This window comes from Tachyglossus aculeatus, unplaced genomic scaffold, assembly GCF_015852505.1.
Source record: "Tachyglossus aculeatus isolate mTacAcu1 unplaced genomic scaffold, mTacAcu1.pri scaffold_102_arrow_ctg1, whole genome shotgun sequence".
NCBI lineage: Eukaryota > Metazoa > Chordata > Mammalia > Monotremata > Tachyglossidae > Tachyglossus > Tachyglossus aculeatus.
This window is the reverse complement of record NW_024044843.1, coordinates 565,313-574,295: the sequence shown is the minus strand read 5'-3', so window position 1 is coordinate 574,295 and position 8,983 is coordinate 565,313. Positions and strand designations below refer to the sequence as shown.

General features: G+C 40.8%; 1 pseudogene; it reads left to right on the top strand.

Moving 5' to 3' along the window:
- Window positions 1-404: 404 nt before the first annotated feature.
- On the top strand, window positions 405-6,790 carry LOC119922465 (annotated as a pseudogene).
- Window positions 6,791-8,983: the final 2,193 nt, after the last annotated feature.

Here is an 8,983-nt window from a genome sequence, read left to right as displayed (position 1 = left end):
TAGTATATTTGGTTTTGTTCTGTCTTCCCCTTTTAGACTGTGAGCCAACTGTTGGGTAGGGACTGTCTCTATATGTTGCCAATTTGTACTTCCCAAGCGCTTAGTACAGTGCTCTGCACATAGTAAGCGCTCAATAAACACGATTGATGATGATGATGATGATGATGATGAAGTGTGTGGGAGAGAAGCCAGGTGAAGATGCTCTGGTCAGAGAGAGATATTTCACCTTTGGTAAGGGTAGAACTTGTACAGTGACTAGAGTTGATGAGATCAAATGTGTGTAAAATCTGTGTCAATGAGTGGGTGAACTGGGGTGGAACAGGAGGTGAGTAGAGTTTAGAAGTGATAGAAAGCGGGCAGTAGAAATGTTGTCAGGAACATCTATGTGGATTTTGAATTCCCCGATGATAAATGTAGGGGTGGAGAAAAAGGAGTTTGAGAAAAGGATCACAGTGGTTCAGAAAGTTGGAGGTGGGGCAGATCTTTTTCCTGGGCAATGTTTGTTTGTCCATGATGGTTTGTGGCCTCTTGATGGACAGATCTAAGAGTCCTTGGGCAGGTCTCTGTCCTCAGTGATGGTAGATGGTGTTCACAGGCTAAGGCCTCTCCAGGGAGAGATCTCAGGATTCTTGGGCTGTTCCCTGTCCCGGGAGATGTTCGAAATTCTTTGCTGATTTGTGTACACTCAGCAGAGAGATCTCAGTGTCCTCAGGCCAGTCTCTGTTCTGGGCAGTGGTTGATGGTCCACACTGGTTTGTGACTGCTCAGAAGAGAAATCTCAGTGTCCTCAGGCAGGTCCCTGTCCCAGTCAAAATTCGATGGTACCCTCTGGTTTGTGGCCTCTCTGCAGAGAGATCTGTGTCTTCAAGCAGATCTCTTCCCCTGGGGATGTTCAATGGTCCATGCCAGTTTGTCACTTGCCAGCTTCTCAGAGGAGAGATCTCAGCATCTCGGGTAGGTCTCTGTCCTGGGAGATATTAGATGATGCGTTTGAGGTCTGAGGTTTCTTAGACAATGAGTTAATAAGGATTTATTAAGAAACTCCCTAAGTTCCAAGTTAGCCCAGAAGCCTGGTATTACAGCCTGAAAAGATTGTAATTGATATTTACCATTCACTCTAATCAAAACTAATCAATAAAAAGTGAAACAATCAAGAGCAACTTACCTATTGTGCAACCTCACACTGACATTGGTCAGTTAGCAAAATATAAACATGTAGGCCTGAAGGGAAGGGCACCAAAGAGAGACAGGAAACCAAAAATTCAGAAGGATAATGAATGTAAGAAAAAAGCCACAAGCTTGTTGTTCAGGAGATTGAAAACAGACTTTGCTTGCGACCATGTAGTGGATTGATTGGAAAATAAGTGACATGATCGGCAATCAAGCTTGGACAGTGTCCAACCTGCCTATCCTGTATATTCCCTAGCACTAAGAATGGTGCCTCACACATATGTAATGCATAACATATACCATAAAAAATAAGAAAATGTCTTTACAATCAAATCATATTAATAGGGGGACAAATGTCTAGTCAATGCTAAATTATTCAAGGTAGATTGGGTATAGCATGATTTCAAATTATCAATGCCACCACATGCATGGATGATCTAGATTTGATTCATTTCCTTTTTCACATCAAACCTGAACTTGTAGAGGGGAAGGCACCAAACAATCATATTTAATTAGCATTTACTGTGTGGAGAGCACTGTACTAAGCGCTTGTGGGGGTGGGGACAGACAGTATAACAGCATATTGCCCAAAATGAGCTCCACGTTTGAGTCTGTTCAGTTTTGGTTGGCACCACAGATCAATGCTGGCATTAGGACTTGTGACTAGCCAATGGAATCATGACTGCAGCATACCACGTTTAGATGTACTAACATCTTCAGCTCCCAGAATTCAATCTATTGGGAGGGATTTAATAACAGAAAAAGCTAGGAATTATTTTCACTTGCCTAGAGGGGAGATTGGCTCAGGTGAACAATAAACACGTACTTCAGGGCTTAATTTTTGTACAGTGAGAGGTATAATTTCTTTTGCTTTAGGAACTAACACTAGTCATTAGAAGATAACACTTAAACCTTTTGATGTTAAATGTGATGCTAATTAGGGGAAGCAGCACGGCGTAGTGGATAGAGCATAGACCTGGGAGTAAGAGGGTCATGAGTTCTAATCCCAGCTCTGCCATTTGTCTTCTGTGTGATTTTAGACGTCACTTGACTTCTCTCTGTCTTAGTTACCTCATCTGTAAAATTGGGAATTAGACTATAAGCCCTATGTGGGACAGGGACTGTGTCCAACCCAATTTACTTGTATCCACCCCAGCACTTAATACAGTGCCTGGCACATAGAAAACACTTAACAAATACCAGTATTAATATTATTACTATTATTAATAAATGTCTACCTTTAGAGCCCACTCCTGCAGCCATTGTAATCCGAGTATTACTGGTGATTTCCATATCTCTTTTGCCTGTAAAAATTAAAATTTCATAATCAATCAGTGGTTTTTATTAAGCTTGTACTCTGTGCAGAGCACTGTACTAGGCAGTTGGGGAAAGTACAAATCAATAATATTGGTAGATGTGATCCCTGCCCACAAGGAGCTTACAATCTATGGGAAAGTCAACGTCTGTCCTTAATCAACTAAAGGAAAGTTCAGTAGTGAATGAACAGCTAATATTAAACATAATATTAAGAAATCTACAATGCCTAACACACCCTGAGCGATTTTTATTTCACCCAGTCACCAAACATTCAAACACAGATATGAAAATAGCATCAGGAAAAATCCTATCGAGGATTTAGTTTTACAATTTATACAGTATGTCTAACATGAATACAATGAAGAATTCCAACAGTTATCTACCTGTCTTAAATTCAGGCAACAATTCAGATGATGTTTTCCTTTTAGATGAGCAGACTTTGAAGGCAAGGCTTTTGAAAAATCCAAATCCCTAAAAAAGTTCAGGCAAACACATTTTGCGCTTAACTCCCAAAGTGCACAATTAAAAATTCAACGATTTCACAACATCTTTTAAGTGTAAAACATTCAAGCATCCCATGAGCATGATTTATCCTAATGAAGTTTTCCATATTTCTATAAAGAAAGGTAAACAAAAGAATAATAAACTATCCCATGACTCCCTTTGTTGTAATTAATGACCTGGGGACCACCTCTCAGGGGTCACCCCAAAATTTCAAAAAGGCCTTGTCATCCAGAACCTCAGCCTTTCAAATCAACCGGGGAAGAACAACCTCCTTCAAGAGGCAGGTAAATTATTCAATAAAGCGTTCACCATGTGTTAGTAAATAGTGGAGAAAGGACACCTGTCTAGACAATGGGAGATTTGTCTTCCAATCCTCGATCTCTCACTTTCCCTTTTTCCTCTTTCCTATTTCTTGAACTCTCTTGAATCTCACAGGGAGGTTGGGAGGATGGATGAGACAATATTATCAAGTTCCTCTAGACTGTAAGCACCATGTGGGCAGGAGACATGCCTTCCAAGTCTGTTATATTGTACTCTCCCAAATGCTTAGTATAGTCCTCAGCACACAGTAAGTGGTCAATAAATATGATTGATTAGCAACAGTGTTTGATGAGTTCCAACTATGAGCAATGCCCTCTTCCAGGCACTGTATGTTGAATAACAAAGGAAGGATAAAATGTGGTTCTTTCCTCACAGGATTTTGCAATCTAATAGAGAAGATAAGTCCAGTAGACAAGCATGAACATCTTACAACACTAGGTAAGGTGAACTAGGTGTTTATATATACAACTAACAGAAATGCTCAAGTTGAGTGGACAGTGAGGTGAGGGGTATTGTGGGAAGAGCTCATGAGGTGTTGGAATTTGTAGGGCTTGAAGAAGTGGCTAAAGTCTGGTTTGGGTAAAAAATTAAGTAGGAAGAATTGGAATAGTGCACAGCTTTCCTTGGGTTGAGTGGAGAGAAAGACCTAGGAGGAAGACAGCAGAGAGTTGTGAAGTCCACAAAGAAAGGATTTCACTTGATATTATTGTTGAGTTCCTGTCGATTTCCAGTGATTCATTCATTCATTCAATCGTATTTTTGAGCGCTTACTGTGTGCAGAGCACTGTACTAAGCGCTTGGAAAGTACAATTTGGCAACATATAGATACAATCCCTAACCAAAAACGGGCTCACAGTCTATAAAGAAGTGCCACCATCCAATGTGTGGAAGAGAAGAGACTTGCCGTTCTGTGTAATATGCGATTGGACCGGGGGCAGAGGGACAATAGGGGATGATGAATAAAGTTGCTAAAATTACCTAGTAATTAGGTCATAAGGGCTCTTTCTAGGGCAAAGAGATGGCGAGAAGGAGGCAGGTATGTGGAAATATGTTTCCCGAATCTATTTTATGCCCAATACAATAAACTATTCCTCATGGCACGTGAACAGAAAGCATCCTAAAACTTTTAGAAACTCCTTCATTTTGGAGGGCCAGATAAAACTACCCAGAGCTTTTAGTTTAGCTAGACTACCACACAGTTGGCCATTTAATTAGCGATGCCATGTTTCAGATACATATAAACAACTAAACTGCTTCTAGAAAACAGAACTGATCCTTACAAACTATAGGGTTATCAAGGGAAGGAGTCTCGAGATACATTTGGGCTTTTGTTTTATTCTTCTCTTTCACTTCACTAAAGTTATTCAAAAATGAAATCCTACATTAAAAAAAATCAAGACAACAATAAACCTTTGTTATGGAAAGAGTAAGACTCTAGGGAGTTAAAATAATTTTCTTGGTTCCCTGATTTTGAACTATTCCTTTCCACCCCACGATCCTGTTGATAGCACCTGTTCTTCTTGTATCTAACAAACGTGAAGAAAGGAGAAGTATGGAAGGATTTCCAGGTACCTAAGAAGAGGAAGAAAAATATCTTTTTCTTTTGGGACCATCGAGTTCCAAACCATCTGCTACTTTTCTGCTGTGTGATCTTGGGAAAGTCACTTTGCTTCTATATATCTTAGCGACTTCATTCATAAAATGGAGATAAAGTGAACCCCATGTGGAACATGGACTGTGTCCAACCTGATTAGTTTGTATCTGCCCCAGAGATTGGAACAGTGCCTGGCACAAAGTGCTTAAATACCATACAAAAAATCCCCAAATTGCTAAAATTACAACACTACTTCCCTATGGATGGGGCTTGAGAGAAAAAAGTGAGAACGGATGAGTGGGTAGATTTTTGGTTGTTGTTTTGTGTGAAAAATTTTCACCCAGTCATTGTTGGGCACATGACCACCCAGGCTGTGTGCATGTGTGTAATTGTGTTTGTGTACAGTTGGTTATGTGGGTGGGGTGTGTAGATCTGTTTGTGGGGGTATGTTTGTGTGACCAGAAGTTGAAGAAATTTATATGAGGGAGTCATGGATGGGGATGCTTTGTTCCCTGCAAAGAATCTGTGATTATTTAATTCCCCCAGCAGGCTTAGGTCCTATAAAGATGATAACACGTAGTGTGGTGGGAAAAACGTGGATTCAATAATGATAAACATTAATAGCAAAGTGATGGTAAAATGAAACTCTTTATTCCTTTGCAGAATTTTTAATATTGCCTAGCTTCACTACTTCCCCCGTCTCCTGAACTTGCTTCTGGACACTGAGAACCTAGACACCATATATATAATGTTATGATCACCTCCTCGATTCTTGACCAAACAAGCTACCCAAGTTCATTCTGAGAATATGTTCATAGGGAAGACCTGGACTCTGAAAAAATTGCTACTTAGTTTTTTTTCCTGAATGGAGAAGATGTATTTGGACCCAGATATTCCTGTACTTACATTGCCAAAAAAAATGTGACTGAGGAAAGACAATCAGTCACCTGTAACTGAATTCATTCTTTTGTGTTTCTCCAATCTCCATGAATTTCAAGTCATCCTGTTAATGATTTTACTTGTAGTATACCTAATAACCTTGACAGGAAGCTCCCTCTTAGTGTTGGTCTCCACTGTGGACCCTGCCCTTCAAACCCCCATGTACCTTTTCCTCAGGAGCCTGTCCCTTGTGGATATCGGCTACACCACTGTCATCATTCCCAAAATGCTCACCAATTTCCTGTCTAAGGTTAAAAGTATTTCCTTTGATGGATGTGCAGCCCAGATGCATTTTGCCTTCTTTTTCAGGTCCACAGAGGGTTGGATCCTGACAATGATGGCTTATGACAGACATGCTGTCATCTGTGATAAGCTCCACTATTCACTCATCATGAACCGAAGGTTCTGTCTGCAGCTGGCCCTGGCTTCCTGGCTATTAGGGATTCCCATGGCAACAATACGGACTACAGTGATGTTTTCACTCTCCTTCTGTGGGCCTAATGTAATTAACCATTTCTTCTGTGATAGCCCTCCTCTCTTAGACCTGGTATGCACGGACACTTTCGCATTTGAGATATACAGTGTAGCCATGGCTGTTATCATCCTGATGCTCCCCTTTGGAGCGATTATTGTATCTTCTGTCACATCCTCGTCACCATCCTGAAGCAGTCCTCCGTCGAGGGCCGTCGCAAAGCCTTCTCCACCTGCTCATCCCATCTCATTGTGGTCTCACTGTTCTTTGGGTCTGCGGGTTTGACTTATTTCCAAGTGAAAGCCCCCTACTCTCCTGAGACCAAAAAGCTGTTTTCTCTCTCTTATTCAGTCTTCACTCCCAGGCTTAATCGCCTGATCTACAGTCTGAGGAATCAAGAGGTGAAAAGTGCTCTGAAGAGAATTCTGGGTAAAATGATATCTCCCCAGGATCTGAGAGGCTCTGATTTGTGAAGTTGACTTTTTTATTGAGGTGTAAAATCAATGACTTTGCTCAGGCACTATTACTTGACACATTCCCATCTTTATCATTTACTGAGGGCTCACTGAATGCATGGAATATTCTGGGCTCTTGGAAAGACCATGGAGAAGTGTCATAGTCCCGGTCCTGGTTCTCAGAATTAAAATAGACAACAACAGTAAGAACTCAGGCCAGGAAGAAATGAAATACCAAGACATCAACATGTAAAATTGGGCATTTTCTCCATCAATTAATGGTAGTGATTGAGGCCTTACTCTTTGCAGAGCATGAAGGCAATCTTTGGTAGCATTACAGAATTATTGATATGTATTAATGTTCTATTGTTTTATTTTAAAAGTTTGAAGAGAAGATCAGAAAAGAATATTTAGGAGCTCCTGGAATTTGAAGGTTAGGTTGATTTTTCATCTCACAGACAAGTTCCTCTGCTCCTGACCCACTCCTATTTCCAGAATCACTACCCCGTTCTTCTAGGGAATTGTCTCCTATTTGTATTTAAACAGGTGCTGTCCATGTCTGAAAATCCAATTATGGGTTTGAGTTTTGAAGCAAAACCATAAGTGAAGTGACATCTAGTAATTATCTGTATGCAAGAGAGCTCAAGGAAAGTATTCTTCTAATTCCAAAAGAAAAAAATAATCTCCTTGAATAGTAAAATCTATAGATCTTTATCAGGATTTTTTCAATGGTACCAAATGCTTACTATGAGTTAGGCACTGTATTAAGCACTGGGGTTAATACGAGCTTATCAGGTTTTACATAGCCCATGTCCCACATGAGGCTAACAGTCTTAATCTCCATTTTACAGATAAGACAACCTGAGGCACAGAGAAGTGAAGTGGCTTGTCCAAGGTCACACAGCAGACAAGTGGTGGAGCTATTGGAATTAAGGTCCTTCTGACTCCCAGACCCATGGTTTATCCACTAGGTCACACTGCTTCTCAATTCAATTTATATAGACTAGGTTGCGCATATCATGTTTTGGGTGGGGTTATCATTTGGTAAATTAAAATAGAATTGAAGGTAAACTTGACCCTTTAGAAGGTGTTTCATGAACAACAGTTAGAAATTCAAGAGGGATTAGAGGAAAGTAACACACTTAAAGAAGAAGCTTGAACAAATAATCCAGTCTCACATGGTCGTCACAGTCAGAGGAGGGAGAGCAGGTGTTGAATCCCTATTTTGCAAAAGCGCATAGAAGGTCACAGTAACTAAATGTGCAGAACTGAGATTAGACCCAGATTCTTTGACTCCCAGACCCATGCCCTTTGACCTTCGATATGCTGCTACCTATAATGAAAATTATTCATTGGCTTGGGGTCTTGGATTAGGAATCCACTTGTTGATGCATTAGTTTAAGAGCTGTGGTCCCCTCTTGCTTTTTTCAGTCTGAGTATCAATGGGTTAAGCATACCAGTAGAGAAGAAGGAGAGCACCTTGTCCATATCACCTCAGTGACTTGCCTTGGCCAGAGAATACATGAGGATAACAGATTCAAAGATCAAGGGGGTGACAATGAGCTGGGAGGATCAGATGGTGCAGGCTTTGTGGCCTGAAGGAAGGAGAGATGATTTCGGCATAGTACAGAAGTATCAAGAGGAAAAGAACCATTACAATCAGCGTAGTCACATTTTACGGCAGAAGCACAACTTCAGTACTGATGCAAGTCACAGAAATAATGGCTAATTTTATCCAAATCACAAAGGGCTGTGTAGAGACTCAATATATTTTCTCTATCTGGCCTGGAAGGGCCCTTTCTTGTAGCTGCCACCAGCTGGACACCCACTTTGTAGTTCATGATAGGTGGGTAATGCAAGGGGTTACATATAGCCACATAACAAGAGCATTCCCATGGCCTAGTGGAGGGAGTGTGGGACTGGGAGTCTGAAGGACCTGGGTTCTAATCCCAACTCTGCAACCTGTCTGCTTGTGTGAATTTGGGCTGGGTATTTCACTTCTTGGTGTCTCAGTTCTCACATCTGGAACCCGTTGTTGGGGAGGGATTGTCTGTATTTGTTGCTGAATTGCAATTTCCAAGTGCTTAATACAGTGCTCTGCACAAAGTGAGTGCTCCACAAATATAATTGAATGAATGAATAAATAAAAAAGATGATGATGAAAACTATTAGCCCAATGTGGGAAATTAATTGGGTCTGACCTGATTAGTT